Consider the following 15357-nt stretch of genomic DNA (forward strand, 5'->3'; position numbering starts at 1 on the left):
ATTTGGCGTACTCGACACAAAAGGTTACCTACAAGAGTTGAACTCGACAAGAGAGGTATGGACTTGGGTACGGTACGTTGTCCGGTTTGTGACAATGGTTTGGAATCAGTAGAGCACTCCATCCTCTTATGCACGTTCGCTTTTGACATTTGGAATCGTGTCTATGATTGGTGGAAGCTCGGCCCTTTTACAAAATTGGGTATAAGTGAATCTTTTCTTGGAAATGGATATAACTTCACCTCCGACTTGGGAAAACTGTTGTGGCAAGCTACGGAATGGGTTACGGGATACATGATTTGGAAAAGTAGGAACGCTTTCACTTTCACTAAGATAAAACCGACATGCGCAATGGTATTCAAAGACATCCAACTTAAATGCTTCGAATGGTTCTCTAATAGGATCAAAGGTACCAATATTGAATGGGATGTCTGGCTTGCAAATCCACGAGGTTATGATTCGCTAGCTTTATCGTCTAGGAGATCCGGGATAGGTTAATTAATTGTTCTCCACGCAGGTTTTTTGCCCCACTCCTGGAGTAGTCGTTTTGGTCGAGAGAATTTGAGGTGGATCAGGGGGCTTTGTCGTTGAATTGCCAACACTGTGCTCTGTCCCCACTCCAGCTTGTTTAGTTAATTCTTCTCAAGTCCAATCTCGACCTTAATGATAATGAACGGACTACGGCGTTTTCCTGCACACTTGTGGAGTCTTACTATCTCGGTTATATATTTGTCGTTTTGTTTTCCTATATGTAGTTCCGTTTTTGTAAGCGTGACATTATTGTAATTATTTCGTGTTGATATATATAATACATACTTTCTTTGCCGTTAAAAAAAAAAAAAAAAAAGCCGCCGATCCTCGTATTGTCTTATTGTATGTTAGTTGGTAGTTAGCAAGTGTTGTTATTAGTATATAGCTTGTGTGTGGCTTAAGCTATATCTGGTTGATAGATTCCATTCACTTTGCGGTGCGTTAATCCCCCACATATTCTCCCCTTGCAGGTTTAGGTACTGCTAGTCGGGATGGGTGCTGATGCAGAAGATATGTTTGACAACCCGACTCTGATGTGGACTTTTGTTTAAATAATGTTTTATGATAACGTAACACCGTGGTGTAAACTTAAACTTAATTACTCAGAGTAATGTAATGACGTGATTTATAGTGTGTTTACTAATTAAGTCTTCCGCTGTGTTTAAAAAAAAAAAAATGGCCGGTGTTACATATAACATTTGAATTATAAATCATGTTAAATCAGAATAAAATGTGTCAGTGAATCTTTTAATGTTGAAATACGTTTATTAACATCATCACCTCATATTTCTATGATATCATCTTTAATTATATTATATATAGATATAGATATAGCGTATAGAATACTTATCAAACAATATATTCTTTTATATATTTATATAAAAAGTAATATGTTAATTTACATCATTTATAGTGCTCGTTTAGAATGATTATTAAAAGGCAGGGGCATCTTAGTATATGTGGGTATTTAATCTCTATTGTAAATCGTGAATGAGAAATAACTAAATAAATAAATATTTTACATCATCTATCTATCACAGGACACCTGACCCTGATTGCCGCAAACTAGATCCGCCTCCGCTATTTTTGAGAGCTCATTTATATTTCGAACAAGATTTTCAAAATTAATGAGATGATCGGCAAAAAAGTTATTATCATTTAAAACCAAAGTAATTCAGAATCATTGATCCATTCAAATATTTAATCATTTGACATTTAATCATTCTATTAATTAAAGGCATTCTTAGTGACCGTGTATTAGTCGTATATATTAGACATACATAAAAGATACGAGTATATTATACTTGTTAATTTACATCAAAGTATAGGTTAACTAACTTGTATGTTAATTATAAATTGGGAGCTGATTCGTACACCACCATTTTTAGCCATACACCACTAAACGTGCATTAGACAGTTGTACAGTACAGTGTTTTAAAGCACAACTAGTGGTGAATGGCTAAATCTTGGTGGTGTACGAATCATCACCCTTATAAATTAGCAAATATGATGTTTGCAACATATGCAAATGATTTCTAGACTTCTAGTACGAGGATAAGTATACTAACTTAAACTTAAATTTACCTTATTGGTGTCTGTACCACAATATTATATATTACACAAACAATCAATATTAAATGGTCACTTGAGAAGAACAGAGTATTAACTAATTACTACTGTTAAAAGTTAAAAAAATAATACTTAAATAATAATAATAATAATAATAATAATAATAATAATAATAGTAAAATAAAAGAGAAAATTGGACCATTGGTCCATGTGGTTTACATGAAATGGGGTATTTGGTCCCTAAACTTCACTTTCGATGTGGTTGGTCCTTCTGGTTTATATAACCGGTGTGAATGGTTCCCAATTCGAACGTCCGTTTAAATCTTCCGTTAAATAAAAATACGTGACAAACATGTGATGGGTAAAATCATCCGTTAATATAAATTCCTTCTTTTATCAGATAACTTATCCATTTGTGAGTTATACCTAAACCGATTCGTTCTCTTTTTCTATGTAACCCTAACCCTAACCCTAAATGAAATTCAACAATTGCATGTAATCAAATCGCAACAATGGATACAAATGGTTCGGAGTTATACATGATTCGAGACACGCTTAACGACTTTGATGTTCAGCTAATTTACGGTATGTATTTTAATTATTTAATTTGAATTTGATTTCACCTTAATTTATGAAAATTGGGGATTAATTAAAAGAGTTTAAAAATTGTAGAAGTATATTAGAATTATTCCACAATCAAGTTGCATCATGGAGGAGGTTTCACTGATATTCCGTATAGGCAGTATTTTAGAGGGAAGGTATCTTATATTGATTGTATAAATAAGGATATCATGCTTGATATTTTAAAAGATTTAGGATACGTTGTTGCAAGAAGGATGGGGTTCTACTATCTAAGAGCAGATACATTGTTGGATTATGGTTTAGAAGGTCTTGGTAATGGACTAGATGTGATAAATCTGATACGTCATGTAGAAACTCTAGATATTCATAGGTAAATACATGTCTATGTTGAGCATGATGAGTCTTTGGATGATGAAGATGACCCTCTAGATGATGATTATATAGTAGATGAAGATACCTATATAAATGATGTAGAGGTGGACATGAAAGAGTATTTGAAGAATATTGATAAAGATTGTGAATTCATGGGTAATGCAAGTAAAGACCTGGATGATAATGATGCTAGTACTAATGAAGAACATGAGTTAGAGATGATAGATACTGAAAAGTTTCAAAGTGGTGATGAACCTGAAGATGGTTTTGAAGGTGAAAGGAGGAGAAAGATAAAGGAGTTACAGAAATAGGAAGAATCAAATGCTACTGTGGGTAAGACTTTCTTTTATGTAGGGCAAGAGTTTGGTATAAAGGATGAGGTTAGAGAAGCGTTTAGGTTACATGCTGTTGAAGAAAAAAGGAAACTGGTACTTGTTAAAAATGATAAGTTACGAATTAGAGTTAGATGTCAAAGTGAGGTTGCAAATTTTGCAATTGGTAAAGTAAAGAGTGGGAATAAAGACAAAGGGAAAGTTGGTCAAAGTTCACATGAAGAGAATATTGAATTGGGGGTTGGTGGAAATAAAGACAAGAGTAAAGTTGGGTTGGTATCCAATAAAAGCAAGGGTAAAAATGGTAAATGAGAATAGTAAAGACAAAAGTTGTGATGACCCGAGAATTTCCGACTAAAATTTAAACTTAATCTTTATATGATTTCAATACGATAAGCAAAGCCTATTAAATTGAATTTCAAAATTTTTGAACTATTTTATGAAATCATTTGACCTTCGACCATTCCCGATGATTCACGAACAATTACTTGTAAATAGATACGTATATATTTAAATATATATAAATAATAATTTGAGATATATTATAATTAACTATGTAAAATAAAATAATATATATAATAATTATTATTTAAAACATATCTATATATATAAATAAGGTATATTGAATATATAAATATAGTTCCGAATTTATTTAGTAAATGATAGAAGCACTTGTTTATCATTCGACGGTTATTTAAATAAGTTAAGTTCAAACTTAAGTGATTGTAAAATAAACGGTGATCCGAAAATGAGTAATATAAATTTTAGGCTTCTTAAAAATGTATTTAGGAACTATTTGTTGAATTTTAAAACTTTTTATATTTTACTTGGGGTTGGGAGTGAATAATTAATGTAATTTTTATTTAATAGTTAATGATCGAATTTTATACCATAATGACCAAAATAAATAAATATAGTTAAGTTAAAAATATAGGATTTTTCTGAACACTTTTATCCGCCACTGATTATCAACGGAGCATGAATTTCAGTCCGTAAATGAAATAGTAGACGACGGCTAACAATTTACACGTTTATATTTCAAATATTATTAAAATCACAATCCTATGTCTAATTGATTGAAAGAGTGATTTTACTGTATCTAATTGAATCCATTATTGATGTACTAACTTCTTTCTTTCTCCCACTATCTACACAGCACCGATTATATATATATATATATATATATATACACACTTGTGTTATATAGTTTGAAAGATAACACATCACTAGAGTATTATATCTCCTTATTTCTTATTGTTCTATCTTTCTTCTTCATTCAACTAATAACAGTCTAAACCGAAAAACTCAATATATTTCCTGCCCGATCCCTTCTTGCTCACCACATCTGGGAATCAACACCATCACAAACATCGGTCATCACCCTTAATCCACCACCATCGACCTTCATCAACACCTTCATCATATTAACCACCGTAATTTCCGTTTCCTGTAACATCGAAGCATCACTAGGCTGTTGCAAACTCGTCATTTAATCTCACCACAACAGACCCATGACATCTGCTGCTTTTACTAGTTCCAAAACCGCCACCTTGGAACCCATGAAACTCATCTTAAACACCGTAAGCCATCACCATCCATCACCACCCAATCTTCCATCTTTCTTGTCTACCTTCAAGGCCGCTCTACAGCCACCACCGGCCGACACCCCTGCAGAAACCACCACCACCGAATCCCTTTTCTCTCTCTCTCTCTCTCCTAAACTTGTTCATGAAACACCATATCAAACCATCGATCACCTTAACAAGCCATCGACTACCAAAATTTCATGTTTCCTTTCATTATTCGAACACCATGAAAACCACAACAACAAGCTGCTGTACCACTGTTAACCACCACCTCCACCACTCTTTTTTCCTCTCTCTTCATCTCTTCTTTGTAAACCCACGACTATAATCTGTTTTCTGTTCCAACTTACCATTCGAAATAGCAACCCTTGCTCCTATATTGTTTCTATTTCTGTTTAAATCGTCACTATCACGACTCATATCATCACCCTAGAATCACCATCTTCACATTGATTATTTTATAACTACTACTGTTCGAAAACCGATCCAAACATCATTATTTTCTTGCTGCAAACTCGCTATATTCCATTTATAACTGCTACTATTATATATATATTTTTTCTTTCCTTCTGTCCAAGCACCACCACAGACCACCGTATAACACCACACCTGCAACTCACTGCTATAGTTTCGTTTCATCTATTTAATGTTACTGTTCGAAACCAACCCCCAACAGCCATCGATCACTGCTGAAATTGCATCTATTTTTCTTCTTCCATTACAAGTACAAAGTGATGAATGATGATGGAGATAAAGAACAAAGATGATGTTTGACGAGCTGTAAAGACGATGATTATTTTAGAAGAAAAGTGAATGGTGATGATGATGTTTTAGTTGGATGAGTATATAATGAACCAAAGACCCCACTTATTAATTCACGTTCAACTGATTTAATTCATGAATCTGAATATTAAATCGTTATGGACTTGAGTAAACTATTTGGGCTTTAGTTAATCTAGGCTGTTTTGAGGCCTGACCCATTACAAGTAGTAGTCATAAACAAGCCCACTAAGACCCTTAAACCACTAAAGGCTTAAACCAAATTAACGGCTACTGTTTGAGGATTCGATATTGCTGCACGATGATGAAGATCATGATAGGGTGATGATATTTGAATGATGAAGATGATTATGAGTATACTGTACAAAAAATGCGTATGATGATGATATAGGGTAATGCTAAAGATGATGATATTGGTTAAAAGATGATGATAGTGTTAAGTAAAGATTAAGATACGGGTTAAATATATTTATAATTCAAATAAGATCAGAAAAGTAGAAACGGACGAATGGTTTACAAGGTGTTCGTGTGAGCGAGAGGTCGTGGGTTCGAACCTGGGCAGGGGCATTATTTATTTTGAAGCCTATTCTATTGAGGTAGTATTTTCATTAATATTATTATTATTATTATTATTATTATTATTATTATTATTATTATTATTATTATTATTATTATTATTATTATTATTATTATTATTATTATTATTATTATTACTAGTAGTATTATCTTTATTAATATGTTTATTATCAAAATTTACAAATATCATTACTATTATTATTAAAGTATTATCATTATTATCATTAGTAGTAAAATTATTATTATAGTTATTATTATTATTATTATCAGTAATATTATTATTATCATTATTACCAAAAGTATCATTTTTTTTTTCTAATTTGTCATTTTTGTTAAAATTTGTATTATTTTTATCATTATTATTATTAGTTTTATTAATATATTAAATAAAGATTTTCTATATAAAATTATATTTATGACATAAGACTTAACTACATTAATATCAATATTACATATTAAATGATATTTTACTGAGTAATTACTTTATTAAAATTTAATGTGATAAGTAGTAGTTATATAAAATATATAGATTAAGCATAAATTTATCTATATAACATATAATATAACAAGTATATTATTATTACTAATATATATAAACTTGTTCGATTACTATTTTGTGTTAATATATATACTTGATATAGGTTCGTGAATCCGAGGCCAACCCTGCATTATTCAGTTCTATCGTATGCATATTTTTACTACAAAATATCGTATCGTGAGGTTCATTACTCCCTTTTTAAATGCTTTCGCTATATATATTTTTAGGACTGAGAATACATGCGCTACTTTTATAAATGTTTGACGAAATAGACACAAGTACTTAAAAACATTCTACGATTGAGTTACGAGTACACCGGATATCACCCCTTTATAGTCTGGTAATCTAAGAATTAGGGAACCGAGCCCCTAATTGACGCGAATCCTAAAGATAGATCTATGGGCACTAACAAGCCACAGTCAGAGATTTTGAACTGCTTTAGTACTTCGATATAAGTATACAACCGCCAACTTTAAAAGATATGATCTGTTTGTGAGGTGTACACAACCATCATATTTAAAAGAGTGGCCTGTTTGTATGCTTTTTGCATGACCGTGCGGAATGCCGGTATGCGGAGGATATTCTATATGCATCTTGTTAAGGTCGATTACCAGGTGTTTATATATCGTATGAATGATTTTACAGCAGTGAGCAGACATGCACAAATTGTTTTCGAAATATGAGTATCTTGTGGTCTATTATATTATTGGAAATGATTGTTTATGATAAACTAATGAACTCACCAACCTTTTGGTTGACACTTTAAAGCATGTTTATTCTCAAGTATGAAAGAAATCTTCCGCTGTGCATTTGCTCACTTTAGAGATATTACTTGGAGTCATTCATGACATATTTCAAAAGACGTTGCATTCGAGTCGTTGAGTTCATCAAGATTATTATTAAGTCAATTATAGTTGGATATATTATGAAATGGTATGCATGCCGTTAACTTTCGATGTAATGAAAGTTTGTCTTTTAAAAACGAATGCAATGTTTGTAAAATGTATCATATAGAGGTCAAGTATCTCGCGATGTAACCAAATGTAATGTATTCGTCCATATGGATTAGGACGGATCATTAAAAAAGTCCCAAAAAATCATAGAAAAAGAGGGAGTTGAATATAGTTTGTGACTGGAAGCTTCATGTGTCTAAACCAGATGATAGTCATACTTGGCAAGTAAAAACATACAAACCCTATCACAAGTGTCTAACTTCTAGGTATATCAAACATTGTACCTATGATTTTATTTCAAATAGATTTCTAGGTGACCTTGCCTCTAATCCAAAGATGCCATCCAAAGGAGTCAAAGCTAAGTTTGAAAAAGAGTTAGAACTACATATTACTGATGATAAGGCATATAGGGCTTTGAAATCTGCTACTGATAAGCTGTAAGGTAATTTTAAGAATCAGTACAAAGAATTAAAGGATTATTGTGCCGAATTGGTTAATTGCATTCCAGAAACAACTGTCAGAATAGATGTAGAACCTCCTCTTAATCCTAACTCAGAATTTAGGGTTTTTAAGAGGATCTACATCAGTTTAGGACCATTGAAGAGGGGATTCTGAAATCTGGGTAGGGAACTGCTAGGGTTAGATGGTGCATTTATGAAAGCACCAGCTACTGGTCAGTTGTTAACAGCAGTTAGTGTGGATGCTAATAATGGTATTTTCCCTGTTGCTTATGCTATTGTGGAACCAGAGACCTATAGTTCATGGATTTGGTTTCTAAAGCATTTGGGTGATGATTTTGAGCTTGGATCTAATTCAAATTTTACTTTTATGAGTGACAGACAAAAGGTAACCATTTAATTCTATTGTACTATTAGTTTAACTTGTTTTGTTTTAACTTTGAAGTGTATGCAAATTGTTTTATAATGTGTTAGGGTTTACAAAAAGCAGTTGCAGAGTTGTATCCTTGTGCTGAGCATAGATTTTGCTTGAGGCACATCCATGAAAACATGAAAAAACAATGGAAAGGATTTGCTTTCAAGCAACATTTATGGAAATGTGCTACTACAACTACCCACAATTTGAAGCAGCAATGCTTGAGCTAAAAGAATTCAATGAAGCTTGTTACAAATGGCTTTTAGATATACCTCCTCACCAATGGTCTAGGAGCCATTCTCAGGTAAGTTTCCAATCATATATGTTATTTAAGTCTTTTTATTGGATTATATGTAGTGAGATTGTTATATGTAACATATGCAGGAAGGGCAAGATCATATATATTGCTAAATAACATGTGTGAGATTTTTAATCGATGGTTGGTTGATGCAAGGGATAAACCTATAATAACTGCATTAGAGTATATAAGGGAATACTTAATGAAAAGGATTGTAACTGTTAATAAAATGATAAGAAAATGTGATGGCCCTTTAAGTCCCTATGGCACCAAAATGTTAGACAAAATTAAGTTTGAAGCTAGTAAGTACAATGTTTTTATGGAATGGTGCTCATCAATACCAAGTTAGTGGACCACATGGTGACCAATGTGTAGTTGACATGCAAAAAAAGGTTTGTGCTTGTAGAAGATGGGAAACCACAGGAATGCCATGTAAACATGTAGTGGCAGCAATCAATGTAATGGGAATTCATGATGAGAAGGTTAGAAACCCTGAGAGGTGGGCTAGTGAAATTTACATTGTAGACCATTGTAAGAAGGCATACATGTTTCCTGTGAATGCATTGAATGGTAAATCACTATGGGTAAAGTCTCATATTCTAATAACTCTTTTGCCTCCACTGGAAGTTGCACAAGTAGGTAGGCTAAAAAAGGATAGAAGGAAAGGAATTGATGAGATGAATTCAGGTGGTAAGCTTTCAAGACAAGGAAAAACTATAAAATGTGGCACTTGTGGAACCCTTGGACATAACAAAAGAGGATGTACGAATAAGGAAATTGTGATAGATAATCAAACAAGCAAAAGGAAGGCTACTAAGACTGGTAATGCAAGTGGAAGTGGGACAAATAAAAAAGCTAAGGTTGATGCAAGTGGAAGCAAGAAGAGTGGAACCAAAAAGAGTGGAAGCAAGAAGTAATGGTTGATGCAAGTGGAAGTCTTTTGGTGGATTTTATGTATTTGTTTGTTTTTGGAACTTTAATGTAATGGTTATGTATTTTGCTACTTTAATGTCTATGTATTTTGGTACTTTTATGTAATGGTTATGTCTTCATGGATCTTGGTACTTTATTATAAGTTGGTATGTATGGATCACTTGATATAGTGCACTTGATATAGTGCACTTTAATGTAATGTTTACTCTTCCAGTTTGTTCCACTTTGTTTCAGTTTATTGCACTTTATTCCAGTTTATTGCACTTCCAGTTTATGCACTTCCAGTTTTATGCACTTTCAAATTTTTGCACTTTCAGTTTATGCAATTCCAGTTTATGTACTTTAGGTATGTATGGAACTCAATGAAGATCAACTAAAATACTTGTGCAGATCTCATTTATCACCAAAAGATAAGCATACATATTCAACTACAAACAAACCCCAAAAGATTGGAACAGAAAGTACATTACAATACAATGCCAAATTCCATCTAACTTACTTTAATAATGCATACAATACAATGCCAAATCCTAACCAACTAAAAAACAGTAAAAGTTTCAGGTTCCAAGCTTCTTTCGCTTTTGCTTCTAAGAAATTGATCTTTCTCAACAATCCTGGAATAATTTCAACAGAACGAGCACACATTGGAGGATCATACCAACCAATAAACCTGCACTTTGACCTCTATTTAAAAAAATAGCTAAAATTAGTTCAGTTACAATTGATTCGATTTCATTAGATGTAGGGTTTTAAATTTACCTGTGTGGACACCCATAGAACCTTCGACCTGGGTTACTATCAGTCCACGCACAAACTATTGTTGCACGACGACCACACTAGCAATCCACCATCGCAAATTAGGGTTTGTAACTTCGGTGTGTTCAGCAATCGAGCGTGTTTGTCACTTAGGGTGAAAGAAGATGAGGGAGATAAGTGGGATAAATAGAGGAAGAAAAAGGGTTTTAATTACATAAATTTATGTACCAAACCAAAAAAAACCAAACCGAATTTGAAAAACGGGTTTCGGATCGATTCAAACCGAAACCGAATTTGAATTCGGTTTTGAAAATTCTGAATTCGGTTTAACCGAAAACCGAATTCAAAACCGAATTCAAAATATTAATATATTTAATTTGTATATTTATGTTTTAATGTCATTATAATTTGTGATCCAATCAATAAACTATGTTCTCACCCATATGACGATTTGGTACCTTACATTATAATTATGTTACTCAAATTATTATATATTTTTTTTTAATAACAGAAGCAGTAAACTTCATAATTAAGCTGTAAATATTAATAAATCATCGAATTCCTAATAATTTAATAGTATACCATTGTTTTAGGATATAAATAATGACGAAATCAGTAACGCTACAATTAAACTACCACCGTTCTCAGTTTTTCCTTAATATTCGGTTTTAACCGAAAACCGAACCGAATCCGAATTTGAATTCGGTTTTCGGTTCGGTTCGGTTTTAAATTTGAATTCGGTTTTCGGTTCGGTTTTCGGTTTTGCTCAAAAAAAAATTAAAACCGAATACACCGAACCGAATAAACCGAAAACCGAACCGATGAACACTCCTATGTTAACGAATGATTATACCCATCACATGTTTGTCACGTGTTTTTATTTAAAGGAAGATTTAAACGGACGTTCGAATTGGGGACCATTCACACCGGTTATATAAACTAGAAGGACCAACGACATCGAAAATAAAATTTAGGGACCAAATACCCCATTTCATGTAAATTACAGGGACGAATGGTCCAATTATCTCTAGATAAAAATAGAAACTTAAAAAAGGTTGCAAACAGATCCATAATATCCTTCATCTGTTCATCATATACAAAATCTGCTCATTAGTTTAATTAGTATGGAGTAGTATTTTAAACTCATAAATAATCCGAAAAACAAATCAAACATCAACGAACAAACGAGTAATTCGTGTCAAATTTTAATTGGTCCATAAATTGAAAGTTGGTGAGATTGAGAATCTATGGATAGCTCACTTTGCTTTCTTTACAAAACATAGGATTTAACCTTGAAGTTGATTGGAAAATGACCCGTTTAGGCCAAATCAAAACAAATAATGTCCATGTCCTTTTCTTAATTATGTTTGATTGATAGATGTTTGAACGGTGATAATTTGTGGCAGGTTTAGAAATATTTTATGAAGGGAGTAAAGTTTTTTTTAATAAAAAGAGAAATGAGACTAGTTAGACCGGTCGTTATCGTTAGTTAAAGCTCTTATGTGGCATTCATGAAATACATGTTTTGTCACCTAACTCTTCAAATATTTCTATTATAATGTATAAAAAAATGTAAATTAATGTTAACATCTCTTAATTATAAATTCTAACAACCCCAAATTTTTATATTGATATTTACCTTTCGAGAAATACCACCCTTATCCGTAATGGCTTCGCCTTTAATCGCTATAGTGCCATAGGCACCAATTCACCATGTTATTCGCCATAGGGGCACTCACCATGAATTTAGCGAGCACATTTTAGATTTAGTGGGGTTGTAACAAAATACCCCTTCACTAACCATTTGGACTTAGCTCAGTGGCTACCGAGTTTTCTGTTAAATATGAGAATCAGGTTCGAATCTCGGTAACGCTCAAGATCGAATTAAATATGGGATCTTAACCGGAGGGGCGCAAATGTGTGCAACACCTTGTTAAGTGTAGTGACCCGAACTTTTCCATGTTTATATATATTAAATGAAATTGTTATTTACATGATTAAGTGTTTCCAACATGTTAAGCAATCAAACTTGTTAAGACTTGATTAATTGAAATAGGTTTCATATAGACATTTGACCATCCAAATTGGCCGGTGATTCAAGAACGTTAAAACTTGTAAAAACTATATGATGACATATATATGGATATATATATAGTTAACATGATATTATGATAAGTAAACATATCATTAAGTATATTAACAATGAACTACATATGTAAAAACAAGGCTACTAACTTAATGATTTTGAAACGAGACATATATGTAACGATTATCGTTGTAACGACATTTAATGTATATATATCATATTAAGATATATTAATACATCATGATATCATGATAATGTAATAATTTAACATCTCATTTGATTTAATAAACAATGGGTTAACAACATTTAACAAGATCGTTAACTTAAAGGTTTCAAATCAACATTTAGATGTAACGACTAACGATGACTTAACGACTCAGTTAAAATGTATATACATGTAGTGTTTTAATATGTATTCATACACTTTTGAAAGACTTCAAGACACTTATCAAAATACTTCTACTTAACAAAAATGCTTACAATTACATCCTCGTTCAGTTTCATCAACAATTCTACTCGTATACACCCATATTCGTACTCGTACAATACACAGCTTTTAGATGTATGTACTATTGGTATATACACTCTAATGATCAGCTCTTAGCAGCCCATGTGAGTCACCTAACACATGTGAGAACCATCATTTGACAACTAGCATGAAATATCTCATAAAATTACAAAAATATGAGTAATCATTCATGACTTATTTACATGTAAACAAAATTACACATCCTTTATATCTAATCCATATACCAACGACCAAAAATACCTACAAACACTTTAATTCTTCAATTTTCTTCATCTAATTGATCTCTCTCAAGTTCTATCTTCAAGTTCTAAGTGTTCTTCATAAATTCTACAAGTTCTAGTTTCATAAAATCAAGAATACTTCCAAGTTTACTAGCTTACTTCCAATCTTGTAGAGTGATCATCCAACCTTAAGAAATCTTTCTTATTTATAGTAAGATATCTTTCTAATACAAGGTAATACTCATATTCAAACTTTGATTCAATTTCTATAACTATAACAATCTTATTTCGAGTGGAAATCTTACTTGAACTTGTTTTCGTGTCATGATTCTACTTCAAGAACTTTCAAGCCATCCAAGATCCTTTGAAGCTTGATCATTTCTTATCACTTCCAGTAGGTTTACCTACTAAACTTGAGGTAGTAATGATGTTCATAACATCATTCAATTCATACATATAAAACTATCTTATTCGAAGATTTGAACATGTAATCACTAGAACATAGTTTAGTTAATTCTAAACTTGTTTGTAAACAAAAGTTAATCCTTCTAACTTGACTTTTAAAATCAACTTAAAACATGTTCTATATCTATATGATATGCTAACTTAATGATTTAAAACCTGAAAACACGAAAAACACCGTAAAACCGGATATACGCCGTCGTAGTAACACCGCGGGCTGTTTTGGGTTAGTTAATTAAAAACTATGATAAACTTTGATTTAAAAGTTGTTATTCTGGGAAAATGATTTTTATTATGAACATGAAACTTTATCCAAAAATTATGGTTAAACTCAAAGTGGAAGTATGTTTTCCAAAATGGTCATCTAGACGTCGTTCTTTCGACTGAAATGACTACCTTTGCAAAAACGACTTGTAACTTATATTTTCGACTATAAACCTATACTTTTTCTGTCTATATTCATAAAATAGAGTTCAATATGAAACCATATCAATTTGATTCACTCAAAACGGATTTAAAACGAATAAGTTATGGGTAAAACAAGATTGAATATTTTTTCTTGTTGTAGCTACGTGAAAATTGGTAACAAATCTATATTAATCATATCCTAGCTAACTTATATTGTATTATACATGTATTCTAATATATTATATAATCTTGGGATACTATAGACACGTATGCAAATGTTTTGACATATCATATCGACCCATATGTATATATTATTTGGAACAACCATAGACACTCTATATGCAGTAATGTGAGAGTTAGCTATACAGGGTTGAGGTTGATTCCAAAAATATATATACTTTGAGTTGTGATCTAGCCTGAGACGTGTATACACTGGGTCGTGGATTGATTCAAGATAATATATATCAATTTTTTTTCTGTACATCTAACTTTGGACAACTTGTTGTAGGTTACTAACGAGGACAGCTGACTTAATAAACTTAAAATATCAAAATGTATTAAAAGTGTTGTAAATATATTTTGAACATACTTTGATATATATGTACATATTTGTTATAGGTTCGTGAATCGACCAGTGGCCAAGTCTTACTTCCAGACGAAGTAAAAATCTGTGAAAGTGAGTTATAGTCCCACTTTTAAAATCTAATATTTTGGGATGAGAATACATGCAGTTTTATAAATGTTTTACGAAATAGACACAAGTAATTGAAACTACATTATATGGGTGAATGATCGAAGCCGAATATACCCCTTTTGCTTGGTAACCTAAGAATTAGTAAACCGATCTACTAAGTGACGCGAATCCTAAAGATAGATCTATTGGGCCTAACGAACCCCATCCAAAGTACCGAATGCTTTAGTACTACGAATTCGTTTTTATCATGTCCGAAGGATTTCCCGGAATAATAGGGGATA

The sequence above is a fragment of the Rutidosis leptorrhynchoides genome, chromosome 3 (assembly GCF_046630445.1).
Source record: "Rutidosis leptorrhynchoides isolate AG116_Rl617_1_P2 chromosome 3, CSIRO_AGI_Rlap_v1, whole genome shotgun sequence".
Lineage (NCBI taxonomy): Eukaryota > Viridiplantae > Streptophyta > Magnoliopsida > Asterales > Asteraceae > Rutidosis > Rutidosis leptorrhynchoides.